General features: G+C 45.9%; 1 pseudogene; it reads left to right on the top strand.

Annotated features, from left to right (window-relative positions):
• The window catches only part of LOC137675656 (ciliogenesis and planar polarity effector 1-like), a 64,307-nt pseudogene extending 49,730 nt beyond the window's left edge, over positions 1–14,577 (top strand).
• The last annotated feature ends 1,291 nt before the right edge of the window (positions 14,578–15,868 follow it).

The raw sequence follows: 15,868 nt of genomic DNA, 5'->3' as shown, positions 1-15,868 counted from the left end.
CAGGTATTTAATGTATCTTAAAAGAAAGTCCAGTACAATAAAAAAAAATCATACAAATGAATCATTATTGAAACTTTGAGATGTTGTTTATTTTGTCACCTATATTAACAGGATAATGAACAGTTATAACATAGCCTAGACATAGAATTTTTGCTAAGATTCCTGTTAAAGGTTTTTACAGTTTAACTTTGTGTGTGTTTATTCAGCTACAGCAAATCAACTTCATGAGTTTAATGCAAATAGTGCAGTCATCCTTTGCCAACCTGCCAAATGTGCAACAAATTTGCACTGCCTCCAGCAGTATAGACAGAGGCAAAGAAGGCATTCAGTAACTTCGCCTTCTTTTTATCCTCTGTCTCCAGGGCCCCCACCTCATTCATCAGTGGGCCTACATTGCCTCTAGTGTTGGTTTTACCTGCAATGTATTTGAAGAAGCCCTTTCTGTTGTCCTTGACCTCTCTTGCAAGGTTTAATTCCAAGGAGGCCTTAGCTTTCCTAGTTGCCTCCCTACATCCTCTGACAACAGACTTATATTCCTCCCAAGTGGGCAGCCCCTCCTTCCATGATCTGTACACCCTCTTCTTCCACTTGAGTTTGCCCAGCAGTTCCCTGTTTAACCATGCAGGTCTCCTGGTACCCTTCCTTGACTTCCTACCTGCTGGGATGCTCTGATCTTGAGCTCGGAAGAAGCAGTCCTTGAATGCTAACCAACTATCTTGGGCCCCCTTACCTTCTAGTACCCTGTCCCATGGGATTTCCCCTAGCAATTGCTTGAAAAGGCCAAAGTTGGCCCTCCTGAAGTTCAGGGTTGTGATTCTGCTAGCTATTCTGTTCCTGCCACATGAGATCCTGAACTCTACCATCTCATGGTCACTACAACCAAGGCTGCCCTCAACCTTCACCTCTTCAACCAGACCCTCCTTGTTAGTGAGGATAAGATCCAGCAGCGCTCCTCTCCTAGTTGGCTCATCCACCATTTGCATCAGAAAGTTATCATCAATGCACTGGAGGAACCTCCTGGACTGGGGATGGCTGGCTGAGTAGGCCTCCCAGCAAATATCAGGGTAGTTGAAATCCCCCATGACAACCAGGGCCTGTAATTGCGAGACTGCTCTCAGCTGCCTGTAGAAGGCCTCATCACCCTCCTCATCCTGATCTGGTGGCCTGTAATAGACACCCACAACAGTGTCACCCCTGCCAGCCTGCCCCTTAATTCGCACCCACAAACTCTCAACTTGCTCCTGATCCGCCCCTGGACAGAACTCAATACATTCTAGCTGCTCACTCACATAAAGAGCAACTCCACCACCTCTCCTTAGTGGCCTGTCTTTCCTGAACAGGACATAGCCATCCATGACCACATTCCAGTCATGCGAGTTGTCCCACCAAGTCTCTGTAATTGCCACTAAATCATAGCCCCCCCAACCGAACACGGATTTCTAACTCCTCCTGTTTATTCCCCATGCTGCGCGCATTGGTGTACAGGCATTTCAGGGAGCGAGCTGAGCACACCGATTTCACCCCAGGGGGATGGGAGGCCTCCTGGTCTGCCTCAACACTAGAGCGTTGCCCCAGTGGTGCAAGCCCTGTCCTGAGGAGCCCCAGACCCCTGAGGCCCCAGAAGAAGTCAGGATAGAGGAGGAATCTGTCTTGGTAGATGAGGGCTGGGTCAGGGACCAATTAAGCAATCTGGACGTCCATAAATCCATGGGCCCTGATGGGATGCACCCGCGGGTGCTGAGGGAGCTGGCGGAAGTCATTGCTAGGCCACTCTCCATCATCTTTGCTAAGTCGTGGGGAACGGGAGAGGTGCCTGAGGACTGGAGGAAAGCGAATGTCACTCCAGTCTTCAAAAAGGGCAAGAAGGAGGACCTGGGTAACTATAGACCGGTCAGCCTCACCTCCATCCCTGGAAAGGTGATGGAACAACTTGTCCTTGGTGCTGTCTCTAGGCACATCAAGGATAGGGGGATCATTAGGGGCACTCAGCATGGCTTCACCAAGGGGAAGTCATGCTTAACCAACTTGATAGCCTTTTATGAGGACGTAACCCGGTGGATAGATGATGGTAAAGCTGTGGATGTGGTCTATCTCGATTTCAGTAAAGCGTTTGACACGGTCTCCCACAGCATCCTTGCAGCTAAACTGAGGAAGTGTGGTCTGGATGATCGGGTAGTGAGGTGGATTGTGAACTGGCTGAAGGAAAGAAGCCAGAGAGTGGTGGTCAATGGGACAGAGTCCAGTTGGAGGCCTGTGTCTAGCGGAGTCCCTCAAGGGTCGGTACTGGGACCAGTACTATTCAATATATTCATTAATGACTTGGATGAGAGAATAGAGTGCACTGTCAGCAAATTCGCTGATGACACAAAACTGGGAGGAGTGGCTGACGCGCCGGAAGGCTGCGCAGCCATTCAGAGAGACCTGGACAGGCTGGAGAGTTGGGCGGGGAGAAATTTAATGAAATATATCAAGGGCAAGTGTAGAGTCCTGCATCTGGGCAAGAACAACCCCATGTATGAGTACAAGTTGGGGGCAGAGCTGTTGGAGACCAGCGTAGGGGAAAGGGACCTGGGGGTCCTAGTGGACAGCAGGATGTCCATGAGCCAGCAGTGTGCCCTTGTGGCCAAGAAGGCCAATGGCATCCTGGGGTGTATTAGAAGGGGTGTGCTTAGCAGGTGAAGAGAGGTTCTCCTCCCCCTCTACTCTGCCCTGGTGAGGCCGCATCTGGAATATTGTGTCCAGTTCTGGGCCCCTCAGTTCAAGAAGGACAGGGAACTGCTAGAGAGAGTCCAGCGCAGAGCCACGAAGATGATTAAGGGAGTGGAACATCTCCCTTATGAGGAGAGGCTGAGGGAGCTGGGTCTCTTTAGCTTAGAGAAGAGGAGACTGAGGGGGGACCTCATTAATGTTTATAAATATGTAAAGGGAAGTGTCATGAGGATGGAGCCAGGCTCTTCTCAGTGACATCCCTTGACAGGACAAGGGGCAATGGGTGCAAGCTGGAACACAGGAGGTTCCACATAAATATGAGGAAAAACTTCTTTACGGTGAGGGTGACCGAACACTGGAACAGGCTGCCCAGAGAGGTTGTGGGGTCTCCTTCTCTGGAGACATTCAAAACCCGCCTGGACGCGTTCCTGTGTGATATGGTCTAGGCAATCCTGCTCCGGCAGGGGGATTGGACTAGATGATCTTTCGAGGTCCCTTCCAATCCCTAACATTCTGTGATTCTGTGATTCTGTAATTTTCCAACAGTATCCATCTGTTCACCTGGAAGGAAGCCAGCCTGCACACACTGCCAAAGGCAATGACCCTCTAAAAACACAACTTCTCACTCAAGAAGATAAAGGAAAAACTGGTCAAAAGAGCTCTGATTTTCAACCAAGGAATAGTTTAAGAGATGAAAAGAACAATGGCCATATAAAAGCAGGTATATCAAAGTGTCATTTATGAAGACTGTTCTATATATCTGTTATATTCTGTCCTGTTAAATTAGGAAATGTTTTTGTAGTGATTGCTGTAGACAAAAAAGTTTTATACCATTTTTGTTCATATTTAGTGCATGGTTCCTATTTCAAGGTACTTGTAAATGCTGTTTTGTTTGCTTTTCTGATTTAGAATCATCTGAATGTGAATGTTTCCTTAAGCCTATTAGAAAGCCACAGCAGAGAAACAAGGTTTATGCCACTGTCTCAAGATTTGCATTCTTCAGCACCTGCTAAACCATTTAGTTTCCTAGCTCCTTCTTCAGACATCCAGAAAACACCCAAGCTTATCCCTATTGGAAAAAAAAAACCTGAATTACTCAAATGGATTTCCTTTGCTTAAGCTTGAATCAGGTTATAATTTTGTCCTGGTTTGGCCTAAACCAGGCCGATTTTCCTTTCAGTGATTTTTACTTTCAGCTAAGTCTCCTCTAAATAACTGCACTTTCTGAAACTAACTGCATGTTTTTGCAGACAGTGTCTGCTTCCAGGACTGATAACGCTCGAAGTTTGTAGTTATCGCTGAGGCACCGGTAGGGATGTTGTGCAGTAAGGCTCTTGCTGTACTTTTTTCTTAGAGAAACCAAGGTCACCGCTGAATTCCTCACTGCTTACAAGTGAAAAGCCGAAGGGGGGGGTCGCAGCTGCAGCGGGGAGCAGACAGGGCAGGTGACCCAAAATTGACCAACGAGGGTATTCCATCCCATACACGTCATTCTCGGTATAAAGCGGGGGGATCACGAGGGTCTCGCCCCTCTTGCTCGCTCTTGCTTTTTCTGCTATGGCTGGTGTCCAAGGAGGACTCCGACTGTTTTCCTGCTGCCCCCGATTCTGATCTGCATCCCTGAATCCAGCTCTCGACCGTCGCTAGGCCCAGCCTGGGCCTTCCCGGAGCCTGCCCTGCAGTGCCGGTGGTGACGTTGCCGACATCGGGGGAGCTCGATCTTGGTTTTGTATATATATTTGTATATATTTGATTATTCCAATATTATTATTATACTCTTTTTCATTATTATAGGTTTATTAAAACTGTTTTAACTTTCCAACCCGTAAGTCTCTCTCCCTTTTCCCTTTCCCTTTCCCTTTGGGTGGGGGGGGGGAGGGTTAACAGAGAGCGTCTGCTGCAGGTTTAATCGCCAGCCCAGCTTTAAACCGTGACAGATTTATTGGCGCCCAACGTGGGGCTCGAGAGAAGCTCCAACAGGTTCCTCTGATAAGTCGAATCCCGGCTCCGGCAGGAGGAGACCCAGAGAGCTCAGCTGAGAGAGTATCAGATTTCTTCCTTTGAGATTTACGAGGGGTTGGAAATTAAAACAGATAGCGAAGATGCTGATGTCATTTTTGAATGCTGTGTTATCTCATCTCTTTATAAAGCCTTTTACAGAGTTAAGTGTAATGATACCTTACTTGCCGTATGCGCTGTTTGTTACTGTTTATGTGCAGTTTATCACTGCTGGGCACTGGTCAATGTGCATTGTTTTGTTATGGCGTTTCATACTGATTTATGTCGTGATAAACTGGGCTGTTACTATTCTGACCGCGGTAGCAGCGATTTTATCTGCGGGCTCCGGGCGTCCTTTAGCTGATTATGTTAATGATTACACTTCCAATTTTACTTCGGGAAATAGTACCTTCTCCTTTTCTGCCAAGCTGATTCCTCTAGATTTTGTGAAATTAGGATGGTGCTGTCTAGGTGGCATGTTTTTATTTTCGGTTGTCCTGAATGTGTTTCTGATGTGGGATAAGATTAAATATCGGTGCAGGGACAGTTGTAGATGTTGTGCAGCCACCTCAGATCCTACAGCGTGTGCTGCCGCTACAGCCACTAAATCCACTGAAACCTCGGCAGCCTGTACCACAGCTGCTACACCCCCCAAGATGGCCACTGCAGCTACTCAGACTCTAACGAGTCTCAGCACTCCCATGACAGCCACTGCATCTACTCAGAGTCCAGCATCTAACGAATCTGTACCAATTGCTCCTGTAACCAGGAAGAAATACAGAAAGAAATCAGCTCGTGAAGAGGAGGATGATGACTCAGAGCCTTCTAAGGCAGAGCCATCACATGACCCAGGTGAGGGCCCTTCTCAGGCAGAGTCAGGGCCCGACACAGATGGGGGTTCCCTTGATCGTCATTTTAAAGCAGACCCATTACAGAAGAAAGGTCGTTCTAAAGCAGAACTATCACAGGAGGAGGACTCGGATGTAGAGATAACCTACCACTCCTTATCCCTGAAGGACCTGAGAAATATAAGGAAAGATTTCAGCCGTTATGATGGTGAGCCAATTATTACCTGGCTGCTCCGATTCTGGGATAATGGGGCAGATAGCATGCAATTAGACGGTAGAGAAGCCAGACAGTTGGGATCCCTGTCCAGAGATGGTGGTATTGATAAGGCGCTTGCAAGAAAGTCAAACACTATCAGTCTCTGGAGGCGACTCTTGTCAGCTGTAAAGAGCAGGTATCCCTATAAAGATGATGTTATGAGCCACCTGAGCAAATGGACCACTATAGAAAAAGGTATTAACTACCTTAGACAACTAGCTGTGCAAGAGATCATTTATAGACACCCACGGGAAATTGTAGATCCTGTAGATCCTGATGAAGTGGAATGCAACCGATCCATGTTCCGGAAGGTTGTGAAGAATGCTCCACCGACATATACCCATACATTGTCAATATTAGTCTGGGGAGAAAATGCTATGGCACGACCTAGTGTGGATGAAATGGCTAACTGTATGCGACAGTATGAAGATAGTATTTCTTCCCCACTGCAGGCCCGTGTCTCGGCTGTGGAAAAACTGACAAAGGAAAACAAGGACTCATTTAAACAACTGTCAGACAAACTGTCCAGGATCGAGAATAAACTTGACTCTCTACCTACACAGGCACGCGTTGCAGCTGTTAAGAGAAAACGCCCTCCTACAGGACCAGCTCAAAGGAAACGGAACACATCACGAGGTATCCTGTGGTTTGCCCTGCGTGGTTATGGGGAAGACATGAACAGATGGCATGGACAACCTACCAGTACCCTACAGGCACGAGTACGTGAGTTGCAAGCTAAAAGAAATACCAGAGAGAATTTTTCTAGGAGGATGGCTGCTCCAGTTACCAGTGAGCAGGACCCCAGTCAGGGTAGATGGGCCTCAAATTCCTTTTTCCAAAGTGTGAATAGGAGAAATGAAGGTCCAGTCCCTGTGAGCAGCACAAATCCATTTCTTGATTAGGGGGGCCCTGCCTCCAGCCAGGTGGAGGAAAGGGACAACCGAGTTTATTGGACTGTGTGGATTCGATGGCCTGGCACATCAAAACCACAAAGGTATCGAGCCCTGGTAGACACTGGTGCACAGTGCACCCTAATGCCATCGGATCATAAAGGGGCAGAACCTATCAGTATTTCAGGAGTAACAGGAGGATCTCAAGTGTTATCTGTATTGGAGGCCGAAGTGAGCCTAACTAAAAATGAATGGAAAAAGCACCCCATTGTGACTGGCCCAGATGCTCCGTGCATCCTTGGCATAGACTACCTCAAGAGAGGGTATTTTAAGGACCCAAAAGGGTATAGATGGGCCTTTGGTGTAGCAGCTGTAGAGACTGAGGACATTAAACAGCTGTCTACCTTGCCTGGCCTCTCAGAGGATCCTTTTGTTGTGGGGTTGCTGAAGGTTGAAGAACAACAGGTGCCAATTGCTACTACCACGGTGCACCGACGACAATATCGCACCAATCGAGACTCCCTGATCCCCATTCATAAACTGATTAGACAATTAGAAAATCAAGGAGTGATTAGTAAGACTCGCTCACCCTTTAATAGTCCTATATGGCCAGTGCGAAAGTGTGATGGAGAATGGAGATTAACTGTGGACTATCGTGGCCTAAATGAAGTTACGCCACCGCTGAGTGCTGCTGTGCCAGACATGCTAGAACTTCAATACGAACTGGAGTCAAAGGCAGCCAAGTGGTACGCCACCATAGACATTGCTAATGCATTTTTCTCTATTCCTTTGGCACCAAAGTGCAGGCCACAGTTTGCTTTTACCTGGAGAGGTATCCAGTACACCTGGAATCGACTGCCCCAGGGGTGGAAACACAGTCCTACTATTTGCCATGGACTGATCCAGACTGCACTAGAAAAGGGTGGAGCTCCAGAACATTTGCAATACATTGATGACATCATTGTGTGGGGTGATACAGCAGCAGAAGTTTTTGACAAAGGGGAGAAAATAATCCAAATTCTTCTGAAAGCTGGTTTTGCCATAAAAAGAGGCAAGGTCAAGGGACCTGCCCGGGAGATCCAGTTTTTAGGGATTAAATGGCAAGATGGGCGTCGCCAGATCCCGATAGAGGTGATCAACAAAATAACAGCTATGTCCCCACCAACTAACAAAAAGGAAACACAAGCCTTCTTAGGTGTTGTGGGTTTCTGGAGAATGCATATTCCAGATTACAGCCAGATTGTACGCCCTCTTTATCAAGTGACCAGGAAGAAGAATGATTTTCAGTGGGGCCCTGAACAACGACAGGCTTTTGAACAGATTAAACAAGAGATTGTGCATGCAGTAGCCCTTGGACCAGTCCGTATGGGACAAGATGTTAAAAATGTGCTCTACACCTCAGCTGGGGACAATGGTCCTACCTGGAGCCTCTGGCAGAAAGTACCAGGGGAGACTCGAGGTCGACCCCTAGGATTTTGGAGTCGAGGATACAAGGGTTCCGAGGCCAATTACACCCCAACTGAAAAAGAGATACTGGCAGCATATGAAGGAGTTAGAGCTGCTTCAGAGGTAATTGGTACTGAGGCACAACTTCTCCTGGCACCTCGATTACCAGTACTAGGCTGGATGTTCAAGGGTAAGGTTCCCACTACCCATCATGCAACTGATGCTACATGGAGTAAATGGATTGCATTAATTACACAGAGGGCTCGAATAGGAAACCCTAATCGCCCAGGAATCTTAGAAGTGATCATGGACTGGCCAGAAGGCAAAGACTTCGGAATGCCACCAGAAAAGGAGGTGACACGTGCTGAAGAAGCCCCACCATATAATGAACTACCAGAGGATGAGAAGCAGTACGCCCTGTTCACCGATGGATCCTGCCGTCTTGTAGGAAAGCATCGGAAGTGGAAAGCTGCTGTATGGAGTCCCATACGACGAGTCACGGAAGCCACAGAAGGACAAGGTGAATCAAGTCAATTTGCAGAGGTAAAAGCCATCCAGCTGGCTCTAGACATTGCTGAACGAGAAAAGTGGCCAAGGCTGTATCTTTATACTGACTCATGGATGGTAGCAAATGCCTTGTGGGGGTGGTTAAAGCAGTGGAAGCGAAGCAACTGGCAGCGTAAAGGTAAACCTATTTGGGCTGTTGAACTGTGGCAAGATATTGCTACTCGGCTAGAGAAACTAGTCGTGAAGGTACGTCATGTAGATGCCCACGTACCTAAAAGTCGGGCAACTGAGGAACATCGAAACAACCAACAAGCAGATCAGGCTGCTAAAGTGTTCCAAATAGATTTGGACTGGGAACATAAAGGTGAACTATTTTTAGCTCGGTGGGCTCATGACACTTCAGGTCATCAAGGAAGAGATGCAACATACAGATGGGCTCGTGACCGAGGGGTGGACTTAACTATGGACTCTATTGCACAGGTTATCCATGATTGTGAAACATGCGCCGCAATTAAGCAAGCCAAACGGTTAAAACCTCTGTGGTATGGGGGGCGGTGGTTGAAATATAAATATGGGGAGGCCTGGCAAATTGACTATATCACACTCCCTCAAACCCACCAGGGTAAACGTTATGTGCTTACCATGGTGGAGGCGACCACCGGATGGCTGGAAACATACTCTGTGCCCCATGCCACTGCCCGGAACACTATTCTGGGCCTTGAAAAGCAAATCTTGTGGCGACATGGCACGCCAGAGAGAATTGAGTCAGACAATGGGACTCATTTCAAAAACAGTCTCATAGATAACTGGGCCAAAGAGCATGGCATCGAATGGGTATATCACATCCCCTATCATGCACCAGCATCTGGGAAAGTTGAACGGTATAATGGGCTGTTAAAAACTACCCTAAAAGCAATGGGGGGTGGAACCATTAAAAACTGGGATAAGCATTTGGCACAAGCTACCTGGCTAGTTAACACCAGAGGATCTATCAACCGAGCTGGCCCTGCTCAGTCAGACCTTTTACATACAGTAGAAGGGGATAAAGTCCCTGTGGTGCATGAAAGGAATCTGTTGGGAAAAACTGTCTGGGTTCTTCCTGCTACGGGCAAAGGTAAACCCATTCATGGGATTGCTTTTGCTCAAGGACCTGGATGTACTTGGTGGGTGATGCTGCAGGATGGTGGAGTCCGATGTGTCCCTGAAGGTGATCTGATCTTGGGTGAGAATACTTAATTCTGAACTGCATGATGTTAATTGCTGCATAATACTAACAGTGTTCATAAGTGTCTTTCAGGTTAAGACAGTGGTGACGAGACCAGAGCTAACTGCAAGTGGCGTCCAGTAACCTCCTCGAGACTGACATCTTTAACCTGCAACCCGTGGGCACAAACTGTGACAAAGCTCATACCATCTCTCCTGCCCTGGGAGACTCCTAGCCAGATGGAAACCCACAATCCTGAACTAAATGAACTTGATGAACTTTTTTTTTTTTCTGTATAGAAATGAATCATAAACTAATGTTATCTGTATATATTTTAAAATGAAAAGTTAGTGGTGATCTGAGTATGACGTGAATGGTATGGAATAAGGGGTGGAATGTCCTGGTTTGGCCTAAACCAGGCCGATTTTCCTTTCAGTGATTTTTACTTTCAGCTAAGTCTCCTCTAAATAACTGCACTTTCTGAAACTAACTGCATGTTTTTGCAGACAGTGTCTGCTTCCAGGACTGATAACGCTCGAAGTTTGTAGTTATCGCTGAGGCACCGGTAGGGATGTTGTGCAGTAAGGCTCTTGCTGTACTTTTTTCTTAGAGAAACCAAGGTCACCGCTGAATTCCTCACTGCTTACAAGTGAAAAGCCGAAGGGGGGGGTCGCAGCTGCAGCGGGGAGCAGACAGGGCAGGTGACCCAAAATTGACCAACGAGGGTATTCCATCCCATACACGTCATTCTCGGTATAAAGCGGGGGGATCACGAGGGTCTCGCCCCTCTTGCTCGCTCTTGCTTTTTCTGCTATGGCTGGTGTCCAAGGAGGACTCCGACTGTTTTCCTGCTGCCCCCGATTCTGATCTGCATCCCTGAATCCAGCTCTCGACCGTCGCTAGGCCCAGCCTGGGCCTTCCCGGAGCCTGCCCTGCAGTGCCGGTGGTGACGTTGCCGACATCGGGGGAGCTCGATCTTGGTTTTGTATATATATTTGTATATATTTGATTATTCCAATATTATTATTATACTCTTTTTCATTATTATAGGTTTATTAAAACTGTTTTAACTTTCCAACCCGTAAGTCTCTCTCCCTTTTCCCTTTCCCTTTCCCTTTGGGTGGGGGGGGGGAGGGTTAACAGAGAGCGTCTGCTGCAGGTTTAATCGCCAGCCCAGCTTTAAACCGTGACAAATTTCAAACCAGCATTTTTTACATCCAACAGAAAAGTCATCAGCTTTTGCTAGACCACCCCCAGTACTATGAGTAGCTTGGAGTTCATAAGATTCCTTATGGAACCATCAATCCTCATACACACCAAGAAAGAGTAAGTCAACAGCACATTTGAACATGAGTAGATATGACCCTGAGATCCCAAAGCAAATGCATGAGGAAGAGAAAAAGATGGGCAGAAACTGTGCATATAAGGGACCTCCCAAACACATGAATCTAGATCAGTATGAAGGACAGCAAGAAGTTTCACCTCAGCAGCAGTTCCCCACAAATGTGAATATGGACAAAGCGCTGATTACCCAGAACCCTGCTGGTATTCCACTATTGCACTTGCAACTTGACCCAGTACCTAGACTTTCACCACTTGTAAGACAGCCAATTGCTACTTTAATTATCTGTTAAACCTGTAACAAAGGAGACTGACTGCAGAGAAACACTACAGCACACAGTAATATCACTACTCCATGCTAATTTACATCAAAAAAAAGAAGGCACTGGATTTTAATAATATATTTTTCTAAGTCGCAGGGATTTTTTTCAGTTTCATTGTTTCTTATTCATCAAAAATAAGTTAATGTTTCCAGAGTATGGAATTCGGAAGTGGTCAGCACAGCTACCAGAAGGGATCTGGAACTATGGTACCTTCTTATTGGCATGTCAATATGAGACGGGCTGCAAGCTTGGAAATGTTTTTAACAAACTTAGATTGATTCTACATTCCATAGTTCATCAACATTCAGACCACTAGTACTGAATGTATAAGGAATCTACTGACTAAAACACTGGATAATATTTATGTGGTAAAAAATAATTCTGTTTTTACAGACATTTAAATAGAACTATTTACAGAAATACAAAGAATGCAGTAAGAAATCTCTTTTGTAAGGGCAGAAATGGAATACTAAAAGACTTGGTTAGAACACTTTGTCTTCTGGATGTTGAGAACTTGATGTTTTGAGAAAAGTTGTTCTGATAGACTCTCATATGCTGGCCCATTACAGTTGAAAAGAACGGAAATGTTTTTCCTTGAAAGCTGCTTCTTCAGTTCTTGTCTACATTGCACTCTTCCTAACTTCATCCTCAACCACACACATTAGAAATGTAAATATTAGTGAAATGCATTTTGTGGAGAAAATTTGTATTTTTAGGTTACTTTCAGGAAATAGTTTACATATGTACACATTAGCTGAAATTCTGGTCTGATGCTGTTAATATTATATTTTCACTTTCTCCAGACATTGCTGCAGGAGTTGTGTTTATATAATGAGATCCAAACTGGACCTGCTTTGTTCATCCAATCTGACTGGGATTCCCTCTTCTGTTTCCTTTATTGTTGTTTAATTTTTGCTTCTCTCTCTGTGATGGATGCACTCAACCCCCCTTAACCAAACCAGCAGCAGTTTGGTACAGGCTCCAAAGGAGGTAAAGGCCTGAGCCATAGCTGGGCCAAGAACTCCTCTAGGAAACTCACAAAGAAGCAGAGAGACACAGTGAACACCAATAAGTTGTGGGTACAAGCAGTCTCGTGCATACCTTTCACATTGTATGCAATTTGACTACGAGTCAACCACTTTATCCCATAAATATGACAGCCTAAGTGAGCCGCCTTTGAGCTCGACCTGATTGGCAGCGTGGCTGCATGGTAATGTTCTCCCCTTGAGCTGGGACGCCTCTCAAGGCTGTTCCTTGAAGCAATGAGATTTTTTACCAATGACAGATCGCTGGACGAGCCCAATTTGAATTCTCCTTGGACGGCAACTGGACTGCACCCCAGGCAACTCTCCCCTTTAGCAGGGATGCCTCTCAATGTTGAGATATTAGTTGTTTAGCTTAAATAAGTTTTCAATAGAATGAATCACTTAGATTTATAATGTTGTGTGATTTAGTATGCTGTTTGCTTAGCTTTACTTAGCATGAGTAGCTAGATTTGCTGAAGCCTTAGGCCACAAGCTGTAAATTTCCACTTGGGTTTACTGAATGTGTACCTACGAGGGTATTCCATCCCATACACGTCATTCTCAGTATAAAGCGGGGGGATCATGAGGGTCTCGCTCTCTTTCTGCTATGGCCGGTGTCCAAAGAGGACTCCGTCTGTTTTCCTGCTGCCCCTGATCCCGATCCGTGCATTCCTGAATCCAGCTCTCGACCGTCGCTAGGCCCAGCCTGGGCCTTCCCGGAGCCTGCCCTGCAGTGCCAGTGGTGACATGGCTGACTTCAGGGGAGCTCAATCTTGGTTTTGTATATATATTTGTATATATTTGATTATTTCTATTATTGTTATTATACTCTTTTTCATTATTATAGTTTATTAAAACTGTTTTAACTTTCCAACCCAGAAGTCTCTCTCCCTTTTCCCTTTCCCTTTCCCTTTGGGGGGAGGGGGGGGATAACAGAGAGCATCTGCCACAGGTTTAATAGCCGGCCCAGCTTTAAACCGTGACATTAGTCAAAACAGGGCCTCCTGAGCCAGCATAAATCAGAAGATACAGAGGCTTCAAGGCTACAAACCATCAACAGCAGCTGCAACTAGACAAGATAATGGCCTGTCTGAAGACAGTGAAGGAATCCAACGAGGAACAAGAAGACCCCAGACCCAAATATTACTACTGGACCAAACCATCATGTGAGGGGCAGGTGAATAGTCTGTAAGGGTATAATTGCCCAGGGATTTCTTTGTTCGGTTTGGCCCTTCTCTGGAGACATGAGCTGACCATGCTGCTGTATCACTCTATTAAATTATTTATTTTATAAAATCTGATGCCTGAGAGTCTGCTTCGGGAAACCTAGGGTTCAAACTTTGGAGTGAACTAACATCGGACACCCAGACGGAAGGTAAGTGAAGTGGGAATAAGCATGATGAAACTCTGAAATCTTAGCTAAACGATATAGAGAATCGGGTGTGCACATATAATCCTTTAGCTATAAACACATGTAATCCCTTACCCTTTGGACCTCTTAGACATAAACCGTTGACCAAGTCTGGGACTAGGAGTGGATCCAGCTGCACCTAGACTCCTCTCTGAGAATGAGTTTAGAAAGCAAGGGGGTCCATTCTGAACCTCGTGACTCAATGGGAGGGTCTCCCTTACCTTTCTGCACCTCCAGTCCCTGTGTCAGTCATTCTAAGTCGATTCTAACCCAATTTTCCCTCTGTATGTTTCCTCCACGTAGCAAGTAATAGAGTGAACCTTGCCATCAAACTCTGTTAAGTCACGTTTTTATCTAAACACTCCTCCATGACGAATAGTCAGCAGGATCTATGGGTGGTGTTCCACGACACTGTCTCTCTGAACACTTTCAGGAACCAAAACTCATTCCATTTCAAGATCTCATTCCATTTGTGCAATGCCACCAGCATCATACTGTGCCCAATACTTCCTTTGGGCAAGACCAAACTGATCCTATACAGTTACTAAAAACTGATGTTGAACCATTTGAACTAAGTGATAAGGGACATAACTCCTTTTCCTTTTTTCTTGCTATTTGATCTGGGTGTGAGCTGTCCTGGGGGTTGAGAAATTCTTTGCCTGTGAGCTGTCCTGGGGGTTGAGAAATTCTTTGCCTGTGAGCTGTTCTAGGGGTTGAGGAATTCTTTAGTTCTTTATCTTATCAGCCTGATGTGTAAATTAACTGCCTAAGCATATCTCAATAGAACAAGTTGCAGAACATTAAGGTTATACAAAACCCAGCGAGAACTGGTCTTGCGGTTTGAGCCAAGATGTTACCACGCCCATGCAAGAAGAAAAGGTGAGAAGTGCACAGCGAGGAAGACATACGGCCTTCATCCCTGAGACCCCGGCCCACGACCACCAGGAGGAACTTATTATAATAAAGACCGCCTTCTCGGGGAAAGTCATGAATATGTATAGGCGCCCTTGAAATTATGATGAATATGTAACACTTTGCCACATAAATACAAGCTGAATTACCACGAAGGTGCGCACGATTTTGGTGGGACTACCCCCCGTGCTGCCCAGCGCTGAATAAACATACCTACTTTACAACCTTGCCGGTTGTGGAGTCTGTTTTCCGCACGTCATAAGAGATGTGCAGAATAATAGAAAAAGGCAAGCCAAACTTTTAAAGTGGGTCTTCATTTTGAAAGACTTGCTGGTAACCTATACCTTCTAGCTTTGAAATCAGTGGGAGCTTTTACAACTGCTTCAAAGACAGTGGGATTGGATGTAATTCTATTGGAGGAGAATAACATAGCAAATATTAGTAAAGACACAGCAGAAAATATACTACTAGGGCATGAAGGGGTTGTTGCTATTACCAGGCTGATCGGAAGAAGATTTCCGACTCCGAACTAAAACATTGATTGAGCATTGCTAAGACACACTGTTACGACCTGGTCGCAACTAGTTCACAAATTCCTTGGAGTAAATTAAGGGGAAACGGCACCAAATAACTGGTATGAAATTAAGAACAATTTATTAATACAGGGAAAGTGGCATGGTCGTACGTGTCTTGGGTTTCTAAAGGCATTGAGAAAAGAGAGAAAAAGAAAAGGAAAAAGAGAGAGAGGATAGAGACTATGAGAGAGAGGAAAAGAGAGATCACCACCCTTGGATCCAGCGATGTAAGTTGTTTGTAGAGTTGGTAAATTGCTTGCAGAGATGCTCCTCCTGTAAATCGCTTGCAGGATCGGTCCTCAGGTGGTGGGCAGGTGGGCGGGCGGGAGCGCGCACCAGCATCCCAAGCGAGAAGTTCTAAATACGTCATTTTCATGCGAGATAGGAGAGGGTGGTAACATCCCTCTTGTCTCCCCCCTCTGC

This window comes from Nyctibius grandis, chromosome W (genome assembly GCF_013368605.1).
Source record: "Nyctibius grandis isolate bNycGra1 chromosome W, bNycGra1.pri, whole genome shotgun sequence".
NCBI classification, from domain to species: domain Eukaryota; kingdom Metazoa; phylum Chordata; class Aves; order Nyctibiiformes; family Nyctibiidae; genus Nyctibius; species Nyctibius grandis.
This window is presented reverse-complemented; position numbering and strand designations above follow the sequence as displayed.